This window comes from Pipistrellus hanaki (genome assembly GCF_964339955.1).
Source record: "Pipistrellus hanaki genome assembly, chromosome: 2".
Lineage (NCBI taxonomy): Eukaryota > Metazoa > Chordata > Mammalia > Chiroptera > Vespertilionidae > Pipistrellus > Pipistrellus hanaki.
The window spans coordinates 31,584,460-31,602,933 of record NC_140504.1 but is presented as its reverse complement, the minus strand read 5'-3'; the positions used below and the strand labels follow the sequence as shown (position 1 = coordinate 31,602,933).

At 39.2% G+C, this 18,474-nt stretch overlaps 1 protein-coding gene across 3 annotated transcripts in view; it reads right to left on the bottom strand.

Moving 5' to 3' along the window:
* Positions 1-16,361, bottom strand: part of NAALADL2 (N-acetylated alpha-linked acidic dipeptidase like 2) — a 1,087,185-nt gene extending 1,070,824 nt beyond the window's left edge. For all 3 annotated transcript variants that reach the window (XM_084874166.1, XM_084874168.1, XM_084874169.1), the window contains exon 1: positions 16,223-16,361. The gene's annotated coding sequence lies outside the window, so the exon portion shown is untranslated. The remainder of the gene's footprint in view (positions 1-16,222) is intronic.
* Positions 16,362-18,474: the final 2,113 nt, after the last annotated feature.

Below are 18,474 nucleotides of genomic sequence, written 5' to 3'. Positions count from 1 at the left end.
AGAATTTCGTGCACCAGGCTTCTAGTAAGTAAGTATAAGAGATTGGGTAAAATCACACCCAAATAAAGTATCTAACAACTAACCTTAAGATTATTACATAGTTTAACTTATGGATAAATTTCTTCTACTAAAAAACTGATCACTGTTTAAACTAAAAGTTGTTACAGATATAGGTTAGAATAACGCACTAAGGTCTCACATACTTTAAATATAAAACACTTAATAAAGGACTTGAACATTAGTTTGTGGAATCAACCTTCAAACTGAAGACAATAAGGTCTAAATCAAGATAAATAATAAAGATTAAAACCAAGAAATGTTGCCGAAACCGGTTTGGCTCAGTGGTAGAGTGTCAGTCTGCAGACTGAAAGGCCCCAGGTTAGATTCCGGTCAAGGGCATGTACATGGGTTGCGGGCACATCCCCAGTGGGGAGTGTGCAAGAGGCAGCTGGTCGATGTTTCTCTCTCATTGACTTTTCTAGCTCTCTATCCTTCTCTCCTCCTCTCTATAAAAAATCAATAAAATATATAGTTTTAAAAAAACAAAAAAACAAGAAATGTTGTAACTCAGAAATATTCAGTTGTTTGGAATTCCTTATTTTTCCTACCCATACATATCAGCTTCATAATTTCCAAAATTGGTCTTCTAACCTTTAGTGATTACTTTTAAATTTATTTCTTTTTTTAAAAATATATTTTATTAATTTTTTACAGAGAAGAAAGGAGAGGGATAGAGAGTTAGAAACATTGATGAGAGAGAGACATCGATCAGCTGCCTCCTGCACACCTCCTACTGGGGTTGTGCCCGCAACCATGGTACATGCCCTTGACTGGAATCAAACCTGGGACCTTTCAGTCCGCAGGCTGACACTCTATCCACTGAGCCAAACCAGTCTCAGCTAAATTTATTTCTTAATCAACTGCATTCGTTAAGTCACGCCTAGTTCTTTATATAAACAGGTGCTTAAGAGAGAAAGTAATTTAAAAATCTGACTACAAATTTTTTAAAAATGGAGGGAGATATTAAACTGTAGCATTAAATTTAGTATGTAGTATTATTACACAAAATAAACCTGTAAATCAGGTATTCTTTACTCAACTTAATGGTTTTCTCCCCTTTCAATTTGATAGCTATTTCTTAAAATAAAGAGCATATGAAGGCCAGGGATGGAGTGGGAGCCAAGTGGAAGGGGGGAATGAGTGGGGAAAAAGGGGGATGGCATCTGTAATACTCTGAACAATAAAGATACATTTTTAAAAATAGAAATAAAACCACCATACAATACCAGTGCATACTGGTAGCTACATAAAATTGACTGAAATTAAAAGAAAAAAATGTATGCCAAATCATATCAGCTTATCTAACCACCCTTCAACTTGACTTCCAGTCTTCCTGCCAAGCTTGGCTGTGAGGTCCTTCTCATGTAGTCGATATTTTCCATTATCTTTTTATCCTTTTCTTTCAGTGTTACAACATTGCTCCTGTTTCCAACAAGTGAAGGACTTTTTACAGAGCAGGACAAGTGCATACAGAGCAGAGACAGTTGAGAACCACAAGCAGTCCTGCTGGTTCTTCCCCGTAGGAGATAATGTGCTATAATGCAGATTTTGCTGGATTCTCTGCAGGACCTCACAAAAATCTGTAAATCTCCCCTCCCAGACCTAGCAACAAAACTGTATGTTCCTCTGTGTTCTGTACAACAGTTTGTTTTATGTGGCATTCATCTAAAGAAGGTGATTCACTTTGCCCAAGTTATCAGAGGCTGAACAATTACTTTCACTTTAAGCTCTGCAGGTTCTCATGGCTAATTAAAGCCCAGAGGTACATAGACTGTTCACAAATAGCTTTATAACTATATGACAGAACAGTGATTTAGGATTATTGGATTACCATTTTTATAAACTAGGCTCTACAAGTATCTCTATGTTATAAACCAATCAAACAATTAAAAGGAAAACAAACACTTAATTTCGTAAATCTAACTCTGTAATCTGGCTCATTTTAGCTAACTTCACTGTGTGTTGTTCTAAAGGGTCCTTTCACCTTTTCTTTCTTTCTTGCACTTCAAGAGTGTGCCATGAGAACAATTAACTCGTAACTCCAAGGAGAATATCGTGACACCTCTCTATCAACACTCTTTAAATTATACAGACTTGTCAATTTTTACTCCAGATCTATATTTTTCAGAGCATCAGCCATTTCACATAGAGAAACATATACAATACTGAAGATTTTTCCATTTCATCTTGGCAACTTTTCATTGATTTTCGTAGTACTTATATTTCTGTTCATAAAAATCTATAAAAGATTTCATAGTAATGGATATTTGTTAAATATTTTGAGAATTACTTTATTATTAAATTAACTAAAAAATCATAGGAAAAGAAAGTTTAATTACGATGCTATTAGATTTATGAAAACAAATTGGTAACAAATTCTCCATTTGGAAAGATAGGGGATGCATCATTATTTCCACCTCAAATTATCCTTTTAATGAGATGTGAAGTGTAGAGTACATAGTAGCAGATAAGCTCTTCATTCTTTACACTAATTTTAACAGAGATATTTGAAGAACAAAACTCACACATACACACATACATGTGTGTACATACACACAGAGAATATTGTCTTAGAATTATTTAAGTACTAGAGGCCCGGTGCATAAATTTGTGCACTAGTGGGGTCCCTCAGCCTGGCCTGTGGGATCAGGCCAAAACCAGCTCTCTTACATCCCTGAGGGGTCCTGGATTGCAAGAGGGTATAAGTCAGGCCAAGGGACCTTACTGGTGCACAATTGGACCTGTCGAGGGTCATGGGAGGTTGGCTAGCCAGGGAGGTACCGTGGGAGGGCTCCAGGGCATGTCCAATGTCCACCCCATCTCACTAAGTCCCGACCTGCCAGACCCCAACAGCAAGCTAACCTATCAGTTGGAATGTCTGTGCACGTCATAGTGAGAGGTTGAGTAGCCTTAGCTTATCATTAGTATATTATGCTTTGATTGGTTGAACAGCCAACTGGATGACCAGACACTTAGCATATTAGGCTTTTATTATATAAGATAAATGATATAAGATAAAGGATATAAGATAAATGTGGTATAAAGGATATAAGATAAATGTGGAAGAGAAACTCTAATAACATCAAAAAATGTAAACCTTGATTTATAAACATATTTTGTGACTATTTACAAAAATAATTTCAACACTCAATTAAATTTTATTTCACAAAGGTTTTTTCAAAATAACTACCATTGAGCTTAGAGTAAGAAATGTTTAGTCAAGTTTCCCAAAAATATACATATTCATTTGAATAGTAACCTACTTTGGCACAAAGTAGCAGTATTCTTTCCAATATAAATACAAAGATCTTAAAGCAGAAAAAAAAATCCTTATCAAGGAATCTGAAAAGCAAGCATTTTTGTTCAATAATCTTGTCCTCAATACTATCTATCCATCTTTTTCTACAAAACAATAAAATCTATTGAAAAAAATATAATTATTAAACTCAGATATGACCCAAATAGCCAATAGAATGTTTATGATATTGACAAACTCTTGTACTCTTGAAATCAATAAAAAATAAATTATACATTAAAAATCAATAATTCATGCAGTCATTGGTATTAATACTGACATAAAAGACTTCCTTTTGCATAACTAGCTGAGGTAAATGCTTGATAGTAGCAAAAAAAAATGTAAACTGTATAGTGAATAAGGAGTATTTGATTCCTTACATTCTAATTAGGTCCTTTGAATATATTCTCTCAAGTATATTCATGGCTCTCCAGCTGCATGAAGATGTTCTATTAAGGTTCATGGTAACTAAGTGAAAGGAGCCATATATACTTTGTATAACTGCAATACATCCATAGCAGCTAAGATAAAGTTGGCATACCAGCAGTGGAGAACAATGAGTTTTTCATATTACAAAGAATGGGGAGGAAAAATTCAAGGAATTAGCTAGCATGTAATTGAGAGGATGAAAGGAGAAATGAAAAATCAAATCTTAAAAAGTCTTTTTAATAAGCTTGCTCAATTGAATAGGAAAAACTCAACAAAACAAACATTAATTTAAACTTGCAACAGTTATGCAAGTAATTTAATGTCCAACAACAGGAAAATAGGTTTATTTTGGTCAAGTGAGGTGTTGTATCATGCAGTCATGAATAATTACACAAAATAATATCTAAAATATTCTATATATGTTATGTTGAGAAAGCAGAATGTTAAAATTTCTGACATAATCTAAAAATATAAGGAAAAACCCAAAATAGAAAAGAAAAAAAAATCAGAAGAAAACTGGTGAAATTTTAAAGGGCAACTCTGCCCTGATCAGTTTGGCTCAGTGGATAGAGTGTCGGCCTGTGGACTGAAAGGTCCCAGGTTCAATTCTGGTCAAGAGCATGTGCCTTGGTTGTGGGCACATCCCTAGCGGCGGGTGTGCAGGAGGCAGCTGGTTGATGCTTCTCTCTCATCGATGTTTCTAACTCTCCATCCCTTTCCCTTCCTCTCTATAAGAAATCAATAAAATATTAAAAATAATAATAATAAAGAGCAACTCTTATAGTACATTTATCTATACTTTTCTAGGCTTTCTGAACGTTCAGCAATGACTATTGTTTTAATTAGAAAAATAAATGTTTGTAAACATAAAATGTTTGTGTGTTATTTTTTTTAAAAAAAATGCTCACTGAAACTCATTTTGAATTTAATGTAATAAAAATCAGAGTAATACTCTATTTTTAAATAGCTGTACTTTGCTATCAGAAAATGGCACAATAAGTAAACAAGTCTTAAAAGCATAACCTATATCACTTGGATCTTTCCATCCACACTTCTTCAAATAAGAATAAATGCTGGCCCAGCCAGCATGGCTCAGTGATTGAGCATTGATGTATGAAACCAAAAGTTCAAGGTTTGATCCCTGATCAGGCCATATGCCTGAGTTTGGGCTTGATCCCCAGTGCGGGTCATGCAGCAGGCAGTGTATCAATGTTTCTTTCTTATCACTGACTAGAGGCCCAGTGCATGGATGGTATGGACCCTCAGCGGGGCCTGCGGAGATTGAGCCAAAACAACAGTACAATGCTGCCTGCCACTCCTGCCTGCTGCTCCTGTTCATCCTGGTCCCACTGAGCCTACCACTGCCACTCACTCACTAGGCTAGTTGCCCCTCTGCTATTGTCTCCGGGCTATGGCCTCCAGGCTGCAGCCTCCATGCTGTGGCAGCCAGCCATGAGACCTGCATCTGGCACCTGTTGGTCAGCTGAGTGGTGCTCCCGCTGTGGTAGCATATTGACCACCAGGGAGTAGTCAGCATGCCATGGCGGTTGGTCGACCTGTTGCCAGGTCACTTAGGCTTTTATATAAATACAGACTAGAGGCCCAGTGAACAAAATTTGTGTACTCAGGGGTGGGGGGATCTCTCAGCCTAAATTGCGAGAGGCAGCAGGCCAAGCCGAAGGAAACCACCAGTGCACGATTGGGGCCGGGTAGGGATGCAGGAGGTTGGCCAGCCAGGGAGGGACCATGGAAGGGCTCCAGGGAGTGTCGAGCCCAAGTCACTCAGTCCCGATTGGCCAGACCCCAGCAGCAAGCTAACCTACTGGTCTAAGCATCTGCCCCCTGGTGATCACTACACGTTATAGTGAGCAGTTGAGTGGCCTTAGCATATCATTAGCATATTACGCTTTGATTGGTTGAACGGACAACCAGACCACTGGACACTTAGCATATTAGGCTTTCATTATATAGGATGTTCCTATTTCTCTCTCTCCCACTCCCTCTTCTCTGAAATCAACAAAAATATATTTTTTAAAAAAAGAATGCTAAATATTCCCATTTCCCCCCACACTGCTTTTATACACAAACAAAACTGTTAACCAAACACAAAATTAAACTTTGAATTCTTTATCTTCCCGATCAGAGGAAAACACATTTAGGGCTTCAATGATATGAAAAAAAGTAGTTATCAGTATGCTTTATTCTATGTTCAATACCAGATGCCCATAACTCTGAATGTACTCAAGTATGTCCTCTCATTTGTTGGAGATTATTTATGGATGTCATTGTCATTATTTATGCATGCATATATGTCCCTATAAAGCCAGAACATCTGTAAAGCAGCTCTGAACTTTAATCTCAGTAATGTTGCCAGTATGGCATTAACAATGTGAATTACAAAAAAATTAAGTAATTTTTTAATTACAAAAAAATTAAGTAATTTTTTTCACATCACTTCATAACTATAGAACACATATGATATAACATCCAAGTGTTTTGGAAACATGAATAAACTAAAAGTTTGCTGTCATTATGAACTCTAATGCCACTTTGAAAAGCTCCAGATGATCCCATTTCAAAGTGAAGAAACTATCCAAATGAACCTTTGAAGCTGACAGTGGTACACTTCACTTGAGAATCCTAAAGGGCTTTAAAAATCAGCAATTCCCATTCTGAGGGTGAGTCACTCAGAGATTCTACAACTGAACTAAGATAACTGAATGAAATCAGTGCAGATACTTAAAATTCTAAATAACCATTCTTCCTAGCCACTGTCCACTGCAAGTTCTTCCCATATCACCGTATTTGACACTGGATCCGAGAAAGCCAACTAAACAAACACCCTTCAGTTTCCCCACTTCCCCATGATCCTCAAACCTGACATCTCTCTTTTAAAACATATCATCTTTTCTCACCTTCCTCATTCCAGGCATCTAATCCTTCATATCTCTCAATCTTCTATTAAGAGGGCTCATCTGGGTCTTTTCTCTTTAAATAGCTCTATAGATTCTGAATGAATCTTTTGAACTTGACAGACCCATAAATTTACTAAGCTAAGCGAGTCAGATACTGGACTGGACTATAATAAGGAGCAGAAATTCTGGGTAGCGGCCTTCATTCTGGCCCTACTGAAGACAAGATTGGACTTCTGCCATGGAGAAAGAGACAGAGATGAGACTCTGTAAGGAACTCCCTTAGTTTTATATCAACAATAAAGTTTTCCACAAAACCCCATCCTCCCTGGGGGCCTTAGGAATTATTTTCCTCGCATCATCCTAAGGACTCCACCCTCACCAATAACACTGGCACTGTATGATTTCAGCTGTGACTTACTAGAAAGGGGCTTATTCTAGGAACCAAAGCCTGCCTGGGAAACATCACTTGCACAGCCTCACCTCCACCAGAAACAGTAAAGCCTTGCGGCATTTTTACAAACATGCACACACACACAAGAGTCATAGGCTTCCTGCATGATTAGCAGCCATTTTGCTTGAAAATACCTTGTTTTTATTTGGCATGTTTTCTGGGAATCCGGCGAAATTAAATTCAGGGAAATGGCCCAAGACTATAAGGCTTCTTCTATCAGATTCACATCACTTGAGGAGGTCGGATTAAGGATGCTTTCATCACCTAAATGTAATTAAAAATGTCAAGCTAACTTCTATGACTCGTATTTCAAAGACTTATTGCAAATGCTCCAGACGGGGTTCACTTTGGTTACACTCTTCAAGTCCTGAAGCCTGGAGGGGAATACCTTTCAGATTTTGTTCAGAAAAATTAATGGTGCCCTCATAGAGCTGACTAGGATATAAGAGCTTCTTAGAACCAGGATATGACCCAGGAAGTTGTCAAGTTACTGAGTAGCATGTTAAACACACACACACACACACACACACACACACACACACACACACACCACTATTACTACAGATGCATTATGATTTGTTTAAAAGTGTTTCTGATTGAGTTTTGTTTGTTGTTGAGTTTTATGAGTTCTTTGTATATTTTGGAAATTAAATCTTTGTCGGAGTGTAGATATCATCTCCCAAATTATTGGCTGCCTCTTTGTTGGTTTTGTTTTGTTCTGTTTTATTATCAGTTTCTTTTGCTGTGCAGTAGCTTTTTAGTTTGACATAGTCCCAACTTTATTTTTCTTTTTTCCTTTACTTCCTTTGCCTTTGGGATCAAATTCATAAAATGTTCCCTACGACCAAGGTCATTAAGTTTGGTACTTATACTTTCTTCTTTGTAACTTATTGTTTCAGGTCTTATATTTAGGTCTTTCATCCATTTTTAATTCATTTTTGTACATGGGGACAAACTGCAATCCAGTTTCATTCATTTGCATGTGGCTTTCCAGTTTTCCCAGTTTCATTCATTTGCATGTGGCTTTCCAGTTTTCCCAGCACCATTTATTGAAGAGACTATCTTTACTCCCTTGAGTGATTCTGGCTCCTTTGTCTAAAATTATCTGTCCATGTACATGTGGTTTTATAGCTGGGCTCTCTATTCTGTTCTAATGATCTGTGTATCTGTTTCTCTGCCAATTCCATACTGTTTTGATTATTGTAGCTCTGTAGTATAATTTGAAGTTGGGTAGCAGTGATACCTCCATCTTTGTTCTTTTTTTCTCAGGATTGCTTTAGCTATTAAGGGTTTTTTTATGGTCCCATACAAATCTGATGATTTCTCGTTCTATTTCTTTAAAAAAAATGACATTGGGATTTTGATGGGAATTGCATTAAGTCTGTATATTGCTTTGGATATTATGGCCATTTTAACTATATTGATTCTTCCAATCCGTGAACATAGGATATTTTTTTCATTTTTATGTGTCTTTTTCTATTTCTTTTAATAATGGTTTGTAATTTTCAGGATACAGATCTTTCATGTACTTCCTTAAGTTCATTCCTAGGACTTTATTCTTTTGGTTGCAATGCTGTTCATTGCAGCATTATTCATAGTGGCCAAAACATAGAAACAATCTAAGTGTCCTGTAATAGAGGACTAGATAAAGAAAATGTGGTACATATACACAATGAAATACTGTTTGGCCATAAGAAAGGATGAAATACTGACATTTGTAACAACTTGGATAGACCTTGAGAACATCAAGATAAGTGAAATACGTCAGTCAGAAAAAGCTAAGAACCATATGATTTCACTCTCATGCGGGATAGAAAACTGAAACTAGTGAACACATACAGCAGTGTAGGTGTTGCCAGAAGGAAGGTGATGGGGGAAAAGGGGATCCTAATATGTGGTGACAGAAGATTTGACTTTGGGGTGGATTTTGTAACATAGAAACCCATACCTGAAACTTATATGATCATGTTGACTAATGTCACCCCAATAAATTTAATAAAAATATTTAAATAAATAAAAATGCTTCTGGTTTGTGTTTTTCCCCTCTAGTTTCTAAATGTAAAAAAAGATAAGGAATCTAAAAGTACATTTAGGAATGCATTATTTGAGGTTATGTTATCACCAGTGATAACTGGATTTATTATGTAGGAATAAATGAGCACAGATTACACAGAATTATAAATTTACCAACAGGTAAGTCCTAAAACTGAAGAATTTCATGAATAATATTTTAAATGTCAAGGTTTTATAAAGACTAAAAGCCATCTGTAATATAAAAAACACTTAACATTTTATTACAGACCAAGAAAGTAAGTCAAAATATGGAATAAATTTTCATTATCTGTGTTTAAAGGATTCATAGCTTTCCTAAAGTTTTTTCATGCCTGAAATATCTAAGAAATAAAATACCTGTAATATATTCCTATCAAATCACATTTTGGTAATTAATACTGAGAGCTTGCATTTCCATTATGATGAAAACCTAACTTTTTAAAAATTGAAACCATATTCATAAATAAGTAGTTAGGGAAAAACCATGCTGAGCTCAAAATACCAGGTCTCTCAGCAAGATAAATCACCTTTCTTATCTGAATCATTCAGATCAAAATGTCAAAACAATTAAATTACAATTTTGTCTGACATCAATATCCCAGACAACAGTGCAAAACAGAAAACCCTGATTCCAGGCATACTGCTTGCTTTTAACTGGCAAACAAATTGAGCAATGAATCAAATTTTGCTCAACAAAATATAAGATACGCTTCCAGATCACAGAGGTCAAGGAATTCATCAAGCCTCACTTTCCTCATAACTGTTTTCAGGTTGGGGAAGGGCGGGGTTTTACCTATTTCCTCAAACAAATACAAAAACACAAATATAAGAATAGATGGTTAAATGCCTATACACCAAATACAACTGTAAATCACATTGACTTTGTAATTAGATGTACAGGCTTATGTTCATTTCTATACATATCTGTACATGTGTCTATGTGGGAAGAGAGAGAGAAAAAAGGAAGCTTAAATATTTGACTTAACAAACCTGTTGTTACCTCGACTATTTCTCTGAATGTACCCTATAAAAATTATACATTCCTATTTAAGAGATGCAGGAAGCCCTCAAATGTGCTACCTCTCATTTTGCAGTTAAAAAAAAAAAAAAAAAGAATGATGGCCAGACAAGTCAGGGCCACAGAAACTAGTTGGGAAAGAACTGGGACCAAAACCCTGGGGCCCTACCTCCTAATCTTTTTTCTCAATCACGTCACATGCTAGGGATGGGCTCCTGAAAACTGATAAATATTGCCATAAGAGTCAATAATAGGCTCCTAGTGTTGTATCATTTTATATTTACTTACTTTTTAAGTAAAGTGTTTTGCTTTCAAAAATCCAGTGAGGCTTCATGAGAAAATGATGATGCACTAGAATTTTCTATCCAGGCACATTTGAATTTCATACACTTTTCAGCTGTAATGTACATTCAGGATTAGTCAGCATCTTAAAGCCTATGCATCTGTAATCACAATATAGGACTTTACTTGAGTGCAAACCATTGATTTATGAATTAATTTCCATTCTATGATTGGATTAAACTACTTATTACATATATACGTATTTATTCTGTGAATCTAAAGAAAATGCAGCATTATTGTTAAGGATATGGATGCTGAAAGAAAGATTGCCTGGATCCAGTATTTATTACTATGTAACTTGGCCCACCTTATACCTTAGTTTCATTAATAGAAATAACAGAACATACCACACAGAATTTGGGAAATTAATTGAGCTACCACATACAAAACAAAATAACAGTGTTGCCTCGTAGTGAATGCTCAAATAATATTAGCTATTAATACTAAATTGAGCTAAAGGAATCTCAGAGAACATGCAGAACAGGATTGGGAAAGCATTTTGTAAAGGGTTAGACAATAAATATGTTAGGCTTCTCTCGCCATACCTTCTCTGTCTCAACAACTCAACTCTAAATCTATGACAAAGGCAGACACACCCAACAAACAGACAGAGGTAGTTGTGGTCCAATAAAACTTTAATACTGGTACACAAGCAGGCTGGATTTGACCTGAGGCCCGTAGCTTGCAACCTCCTGATGTAGGTAGAGCAACAATCGCATTTAACAGAGAAAGGAAAGAATAAAGAGATCAAATGAGCAACAGAAAGTTACACAGCAAGCCCAGGAGGTACAGCCCAAAACTCTACAACTTACTTTGATGTCCTTTCTTCCTTTCCATATAGGAGAGGCTTCATGATGTCCTTCCTGATGTAAAAACTGAAAAAAAGTCTCCCTTCCCTACTCTCCCGCACCATGCAAGATTAACAGACTACTGGTAAGGTGGATGAGTACACTAGAGTTCGTTATACTATTTTCTCTATTTTTGAGTGTCTAATAATTTCCATAATAATTTGTAAATCTCTCAAAGCCCTCGGTGCTCTTCATAAGGCATTCATCAAGTTTCTCAGAATGCTGGTGTACATTCTTTTCTTTTACCTCTACTACTGTAGTAATGGTAATTTGACAGCAGGATCCTGCCATTTCCACCTTGGTATCACCATTTCCTGCCAAGACCTCATATAGGAACTTGTTTTATAATTAGGATTCAATAAACAAATGGTCCCTAAGTAACTGAAAGTCATCTCAAACAAGTTACTATTTCCAACTGCAACAATTCTCTCCATCTTGTCAAATTGCTCAATATCTATGAGCAATGTTATCAAAATATTATCTTTCCTCTACACCCAATTTGTTGTTGATCCATTCTTACCATGTCATTTTCAAAATATAACCTGGAATCTATCCCAAGCTATCAGCTCTTTCCAGCAGTATTAGACTCTGATATTGCCTCTTAATAAGTAGATTCACCACCACCAACACTGTTGTCGATTAGATCACTTTGGTCTTAAAAAGTATCTCAGTGATATGACTAATATTCTTAGAACTTTACTACAGTTATATAACAGCCCTGGAGTTAAGAGTCAATGTTTTTACCTTCCTCATCATAGCCTTCCCCAGATTTCACGATGTGATCTTGCATATTTCCTCCTTTGCACTGACCTTTTATTTCATAATCTCAACTTCCTTTTTAAGTCTTCTCCCAAGGAGCAATCAAGGTAGCAGTTGCTCCACTTCTTTCCTTAATAAAATGCTAAGTTCTTTGTTTCAAGGAATTTTCAGTATCTCAACGTACTCTCTCATCAAATAGATCCCTGACCAAGTTGGAAAAAAAGAACATCTCCTACAAATTATCCTGGACCTCAACTGCCTGCCACTCACCATAATGAGAAAAGAGAAATGATCCAAAGAGAACATCCACACCCTCCACCTCATCCGTGTCCATACAGTCTACCTTCTTTCTCTTTACTACAGATAAGTATACCATTATCTAACAACAGATAATCTCTTCTGTTGAATTCTCCCTATGGTGGACCCTGAGAAAGAAGATACCTATTAAGAAGGGCTCTCAGTGTTTCAACTGGGCTCAATTAAAAAAAACAAAACAAAACAAAGCAAAACAAAACAAAACAAAAACAACTAGAGTCTTGGAGCCATTTCTGTACAGGATCCTATCACACCAAAGGGCACTTCAGGGAAAATTTTGCACTATGCTTTCTGCCTCCCACACAGAAATGCTTGCCTGCACTATGTTCATGCCATCTGTGCCAGTCCTTATTGTCACCAACCAATCACAGCAGCTCCATTCTGACCATTCAGAACAGTGCTTTTTAGACCAACCAAACTGTGAGGATTTGGAGTCCTCATTTGCATGAGAACAGACCAATCAGGGATTAGAGATAGGGACTTTTGTCTATATAAATCAGCTACCTTCTGGCTACTGAGTGCACTTTCCCTTTCTACTGAAGACTGAGATTCCTGGCCAGAGATGAAACACCAAAGACGTGTGGACTGAGTAGAGTGGAGCCACCACTCTGTCTAGCTAGGGAGGGGTCTTGCTCTGGGGCTGCCTCACAGGAGGGTTGTTGCATAAGCCATGCTGTATCACACTTGAGCTATTTGCCCTGAATAAAGTTTCCTTTTTCACTATGCCCAAAACTGGGAAGTCCTGTTGTTATTGAATTGACCTCAATTAATATCAGTTAACATTATGAACACTGCCCCCCTCTCCTATATCATCAATTTTGTATCTCTAGTGGCCCTTTTTAATTAGCATCACAACATACCATTAGTTTGCATATGTTTAAAACTCTTTACTACAATATATCCAATAGCCCTCCAACTAATGTTCCATTTCTCTCCCTTCATAATAAAATTCAAGAGAGATACACTATCAAATTGTTCAATATCTCTTATTTTACTCTGTCAAACATTCTAATCAAGCTTTAACCACCCACCACTCTGGAAACTGCAACCATCAGAGTCACTAATTAAGAACTGATTTAGTAAATCAATTAAAACACTTAACCAGGCCCTTCAAGCACATCCTTTGTTTAGCTTCTAGGATTCCACCCTCTTCTGCTGTTCTTACTTAGCACACAGCTTTCCAGCATCCTTTGGTAGGTGTTCCTCATCTCATGATGTTGGAGTGCCCCAAGGTCTAGTCCTTGGTCCTCTTCACTTTTCTAATCTCATGCATTTTTAATGAATTTATCCAATCTCCTGGCTTTTAAAACAAGTTGTATGCTGAAGAGTCATACATGTATATAGTTAACCTGGCCTTCGGACTCCACGATGGACATCCCTTCTTGGATATCTAAAATCCATCTAATTTTTAATATATCCCAATCCAAGTTCTTTATCCTCACAACCACATCTTTCTCCTGCTCTCTTCCCCATCTCAGTAAATGGAAATTCTATCTGTTCAGTAACTTAGGCAATAAAGTCCTTCATTTCTTTTGGTCTCACACTCCAGATACAATGTGTCAGCAAATCCTGTGGATTGTACCATCAAAAAACACAGGGCAGGACAAAAGTAAGTTTACAGTCATGGGTACACACAACGGAATTTATTCTTGTATTATCATTTTATTAATTATTGTATTATTTTTCCATATGAATAACTGTAAGCCTACTTTTGCCCCACCCTATATAGCCAGAATCTGAATTTTCCACCAACTCACTGTTACCATCCTGGTCTAAGCCACCATCATCTGCCACGTGGATGTTATTATAGCCTAATTGGCACCCCTGCACTGCCCCAGTGCCTTCCTTCAATCTGGTCTCAACACAATAGCCAGAGTGATGCTGTAAACAGCTCTGTTGTCAACAGTTGTGATGAAAATGCCCCAAAGGCTTCCAATGTCACTTCAAGTAAAAGATACTCATTCCATTGGCTTATTAAATCATCAGAACTATCTAGTCTCTATTTTATCTCACTTCCCCCCTTTTTCCACTCCACTCCATCCACCCTGGCTTCTCTGCGGATGATTGAACACACCAGAATGCAGGGCCTCTGCATTTTCTGTTCTCTGAACCAGGCAAGCTCTTGCTCCAAGTATCACATGACTCACTCCCTTACAATTCTACTCTAAACTGCCACACACACACACCCTTTGCGCTTTATGTTAAGTGTTTTTCTATTTATTGTATATATACTCTCTCCCTCTACTGCAATGTATATTCCAAGAAGGCAGTGCCAAGAACAAATGCCTGCCACTGGACAAATACTTGTTGACTAAATAAATATTGACCTCTAGACTTGAACCTCAAAATGCTTTGTGTAAGCAACTAATAAATTGTATAATTTTGTTTTTGTTGGTCTTATAATAAAAGTCTATAATACACTAGATTACCTTGATGAAGAGAAGTTAACTTTTATATTTCCTAGAAGTCTTGAGAGATTGGAGATTACTCCAACATATATACTGGAGGACAATAACTGAATTTCTCTCTTTTTTTTAATATATTTTATTGATTTTTTACAGAGAGGAAGGGAGAAGGATAGAGAGTTAGAAACATCAATGAGAGAGAAACATCGATCAGCTGCCTCCTGCACACCCTCCACTGGGTATGTGCTCACAACCAAGGTACATGCCCTTGACTGGAATCTAACCTGGGACCCTTCAGTCCACAAACCAACGCTCTATCCACTGAGCCAAACTAGTTAGGGCTGAGTCTCTTTCTTAATCTGCATCAGCCATGGATGATTAACAAAGAACTGTTAGTGGGTTGAAGTGAATGGAGTGACTACTACACCAACCTATGATGTAGCACCATTATCTAGGTGTTTAAGGTCAGTTAAGGTCAGTGGGTTCATACCCACCCATGTCCTATGTCCTACCTGGCTAATGGAGGCTTCAGGACGCTCCAATAATAACTCAGTCGCATGTACAGGCCCAGGATCCATCACACTGCTCCTCAGGAATGCACAAGCCATGATAACCAAAGACTAACTGCTAAGAACTAGAGTAAAAGTAAAGAATACTGTATGTGCCCTTGCTATTCGAACAGAGGGGGACAAAAGAACACACTCAGTACACCAAAAAGTCAGATACCCCAAATGGAGGAGAAACTGAAGATAAGCAGGTAAGAACTGGGGGCGGACTGGAGGATGGAGAGCAGTGGAAGAAGGAGAACATATGGCAAATGTGGGAGTCAGCCAGGCCTTAGGAGAGTCCGGCGCAGGCTCCACAGCGTCTCCCAGACTTCCTCTGGCGCGGGGTCTGGCGCATTCCCCGCGCGGGGGCGTCAGGAGCGCAGCGCTGGGCGCCTCGAGGGGCAGCGCAGCGGGCACGTGCGCGGGTGCGGCCACGTGAGAGAGGGGCCCCGGGGGCCGCCGGGCTCCGCTCTGCAGACCAGCAGCTCGCCGAGATGGGCGGGGGGCCCGAGGCGGGGCTGGAAGCGCTGGGGCCGGCTCTGACCTGGAGGGACCTGAGCCCGGTGCCCCGCGCCTCCCCTCGGAGCAGCCCCCGCCCCGCCGCCGCCGCAGCCCCAGCGCCCCTGGGCCCCGGGACCAGATGCCCGGTCGGCGCCCTGGACCCGGGCAGGGGTGCGGCCCGCCCGTCGGGGCTGCGGGGAGGCCGGAAGGCTGCGCCCAGACCGCGCAGCCTCGGAGCGCCCAGCGGCTCTGGGGAAACTTTGCAAAGAGAAAGGCTCCGTTACCTGAGCGGCGGGCGCGGGCGCGGGTGCGGCGGCCGGCGGCGGGCTGGCAGCTGCGGAGCGCGGGCGGGCGGAGCGGAGCGGCGCGGAGCCCTCGCCCCCAGCGGCCGCGGCGCCTCCGAGCGGCCCCCGCCTGGCGGGCCGGCCGAGCTGAGTCATAAGAAAAGACACGTTGGCCGAGAACTTGGGAGAGGGGCCCGGAGGAGCCCTGTTACATGGCAAGAGGCCCCCCGAATAGGGTTTTCTTTTCTTTTCTTTTTAAGTGGACAGAGCTGGAAACTTTGTCTCAGGGTGGGAGGGAGAGGAGTTCTTTTATAATGTGCTTCTGTGGTACAGATGTTCTTTGTAGAAAGTAAAACTTTTCCAAAAGTGCATTGTCTCCGGGGCCAGATGGATAAGGCTCTGTGTTGTCACTTCCAGCTCTGGGACCTTAGGCTAGAGTCAACCCTTGAATTCGGTACCTTGATGTCTCATCCGTGGAACAGGATGGTGGAGGCACCTCCCCCAGGAGAAGGGATGCTGGGAGGGGACTGCCTACTGTGCCTGCACTGTGCACTCAGCAAACGTGAATGATGCTGATTTTAAAATAAAGCGGGCAGATGATAAGTGAAAAGGAGCCTAGATGAACAGCTTTTTATTAAAGGGGAGGAAGACAAGAAGAGAAAAACAAGATTTATTTTTCAAATGCTGTAAGCTTGACAGATGTCTCAATAGAAAACAGAAACTGGAGCCTTCCAGGAACAAATGAGTCCCAACAGATTGAGTTGGGGTTGGGGGGGGAAAAAAGGGAACTAGGCTCAGTGGCCAAAAAGATGGAGCATTATGGGCAAAGGAGGAAGAGTATGCTTATTTAGAGAATCATGGCAATCTCCCTCTGCTGAGAGAGATTTTAAAAAAATAAAATAAGCAGATAAACAACTATCTTAAAATGAGCCCCAAATGAGGAGCCTCTGCTCCAATGAATGAGATTTGGCAGTTCTGCAAAATGAGGAAATTTTTCTTCCCTGAGCTGCATCTTGGGGTGAGTCATCAAACCCACAGCAAAAATTAGTGGGCTGGATTCCTGAAAGGCATGCCAGATGGAAGCATTCTGCTTAGTCTTAATAACTATGATGCTCCTTCCCTCTGCACTGTCAGTTTAGAAGAAGGAGATCTGACAAGGTTTGAGGAGTGAGGTTAAAAGGCAAACTAGTTACAGTACTTGCTATATGAATATCCACACATAGTGAGGATACAGCTAAAGATTCCCTACAAGTAGCCATCTATCCTACTTTCATTCTCCCTCCCTTTTGTTTCTGCTTTCACTGTATTTATTTTTATTTACTTTTATTATATTACTTTTTATACAATGCAACTGCCTCAGGGAAAGGTGGTTTTTAGTTAATACTAAAGAATGGAAAGAATTTTAGCTATGCCTGTCTAAATAGGGTCAAACTTTTTGAAAGAAAAATTTTTCAGTTAAAGTTTTAATGAGAGCAAGGGTAAATTGGCAGATGTGAAATCACAAGTTGTTTCAGACAAACAAGAAAACACACCGAAACCGGTTTGGCTCAGTGGATAGAGCGTCGGCCTGCGGACTGAATGGTCCCAGGTTCTATTCAGGTCAAGGGCATGTATATTGGTTGTGGGCACATCCCCGGTAGGGAGTGTGCAGGTGGCAGCTGACAGATGTTCCTCTCTCATCGATGTTTCTAACTCTATCCCTCTCCGTTCCTCTCTGTAAAAAATCAATAAACATATATTTAACAATAAGACTGGCATGTAATAAAAATTAGAAACAATTCTATTTCTTAATTACTGTAAGCACCAAAGGGTAGAGCATAGTTTTCTCTCGCAGGTAAAAAATGGATGCCTTGCTCTACTACCCAGCCTTTTAAACAGAAACAAAAGAGAGGAGAAAAAAAACACTACCTCTAGCAGATTCTTGTACTAATTTGCATTTTCCTAGGAGTTCTCCTGCAGGTTAAAAGACTTGAAGGTGCCTCTGAAAGTGAAATATTTGAGGGGATTAACCTTTCCAGAATTGGGAAAACCCTAAGTAAAATGAGACACCTACTCTTTGTTCCAGTTTTGCTAAGCCTTGGGCCTGAAGCAACCATTGTCCTTAAACATTTAATAATGTGAAACAAAGAGTTAAAACCTTAAATGGTGTGAAGCCCTTAAACTAAAAGCAAGAAAACAAAACCAAAGCCCAGAAACTACAGAGATTAGGAAGCTTTTCTAAGAGAACCTTTGAACTTTTGGCTGTCATGTGA